The sequence below is a fragment of the Onychomys torridus genome, chromosome 6, assembly GCF_903995425.1.
Source record: "Onychomys torridus chromosome 6, mOncTor1.1, whole genome shotgun sequence".
NCBI classification, from domain to species: Eukaryota; Metazoa; Chordata; class Mammalia; order Rodentia; family Cricetidae; genus Onychomys; species Onychomys torridus.
Window position 1 is genome coordinate 41611377 of NC_050448.1, and position 2220 is coordinate 41613596.

The window sequence follows — 2220 nt, forward strand, 5'->3', positions numbered from 1 at the left end:
GGTTAGATTTCACTGCAAGAGCAAATGTTGAGCTTTAGCCAAAAAGTAAATTACTGCAATCTGTAATTCATAACTCATAATAGTTGAGGAAAAGTTCAGAAAGCCAGAGAGATGCAGGAAGGTGTCACTTTGTGTTCTATGGATTTAAAGAACAAGACATAAGGAAAATCTGTTCTGATGATCACTGCTGACATGAACCAGATACAACTCAATATTATTCTATTCAAGATCCATATTCCCTGTAGAACTCTGGCTAGATTAGACTAGACAATGTGCAAGGAGATGAGTGGGATTCTTAATCTCACTTTCCTAATGAGATAATGTAGTGTGAATCCTAGACCATGTTCCAGTGCAAAATCAGAATAAAAGGGTGCTTGGAAAATAAATGCACCAGATACTAATGTACCTATGCTATAAATACTGTTTACTCATCTATACATTAAACCAAGGCAAACTTATTTTTTTTCACGGGAGAGCACGAATGCAGTCCCCCACTACCACAAATTATGCAATCGAGTTTCCCACATTTGGGGTCAGCACATCCGGAGTGCAATGGATAAGCCAAGGCAAACTTATATGGTGCTATCCTAACAGAAAATGTACTAGCTGTCAGGAATAGCAAATATGAATCAGTTATAGTTCCTTTCATCAAAGAGCTCACACTATACACATTTTTGCTGCTGTCTCCACTTTAAAATGGTATTAAAGCATATGAGGTCATCTATATATCCACATTTCTGCAGAGCTTTCCACTGTCTCATAATTCCTTCACATCCTGTGTGATTTCTGTGCCACATAGTCATCCAGCTAGAGTCTTCATCTCCCAGTTCCATGATGTTGTTAGTGATGTATATTAAGAGCAAAAATCAGAGTGGTCTGTAGACTAGATTAGCTCTGGGTGCTTCTAGGGGTGTCCAACTAATGGCCTGTGAGGTGTATATGGCCAAGGCTATGAACAAAGCCTAATACAACATTATAACCTTTCATAAAACACAATAAAAATTATTGGCAAGTTTGTGTAACCATTGCAGAGGTCTTGAGGGTGAACTTTGTAGATAATAATTTCATGTCACAATGTCAAAATTTTAGAAACTCTTTATTGGTGACACTATGAGAAAAACAGAGACACGAAAATGGAAGCAGATATTTGCTAACAGGTTGCCACAGTAGTCTAATGGTGTATGGACAGGGTGTAAGCAGAGGACAAGTGAAATGCTGGGAATACTTTCTGGTGCTGAGAAGATTGGCTGACTTCCAGTTTTGGTGGTGCCATTTTCTAAGATCCTTATTTTTTTTTTGTTCCATTTATTTCATTATACTAATTCTTTTGTTTAACTTTGACCAGGAATCCATTGATCTTTTTATTATTTTCCTGTCCTTCACCTTGTGTTCCTCTCACCAGGACTTCCAATGACACATTACTCTTGCAATACTCTTTATAGAATTTCAAGCTTTTCACCTCACTTACTCCTTACCAGCTGTGCAATAAAAATACTTACCAAGTTGCCCACCTCTTATGATCCTTCAAATAGGAATTTGAAATCTCTCACAGAGGTTTATTCTGGATACAATAGAATCAGCCTCCAGTGTTAATGCTTACTGCCGGGTGCATGTATGTGCACCCCTTGGTAGTGACTTAGCTGCCTGTGTTTTTTAAGCAGTCCAGGAAGGAGACTGAGGTAGGGAATGGTGCTTTTCTGCAAGAACCTTCCCAGCTGACCCTGTTTTCCAGCTGACTCCCCACTCTGCACTCTGCCAGGCCTGATGTGCCCATATCTCCATCCTCTCCCATTTATCTCGTCCCAACACTCAGTCTCCTGCTTTTTCTCAGGATGGGAAGTGGAAAGTTGTCAGACTGCTTCAGCACAAGTTTTTAATAACCTTTAAAAAGAGTGTGTCTGTGCAATAGTTCTAAAAATGACTTTATTTCTAGAGCTGAAGTCGTTTGTTAGGAAGAGAAATTAAATTTGAAAAATTTTAGGAAAACGAAAATTATCTCCTGAGCTAATTAGTGACCATGTAAATGAGAAGGCCTGGAGTCTTTAATTGCTTTATGTATGGAAGTAGATGTCAAAGATATTACCATGTTATTGTGAAGTTGTTTTCAGCTTAGTTGTATGTGAAGTTCACTGGAAAAATTAAATATCAAATTTCTAGCTTTAGAAAAATTGCTCCTAAAACAGTCATGGTTTCATGACTTCAAAGACTATATTTATAGAG

The 2220-nt window shown here is 38.0% G+C and overlaps 1 pseudogene; it reads right to left on the reverse strand.

The window, feature by feature from the left end:
- Positions 1-466: 466 nt before the first annotated feature.
- On the reverse strand, positions 467-601 carry LOC118586497 (annotated as a pseudogene).
- Between the last annotated feature and the right edge of the window lie 1619 nt (positions 602-2220).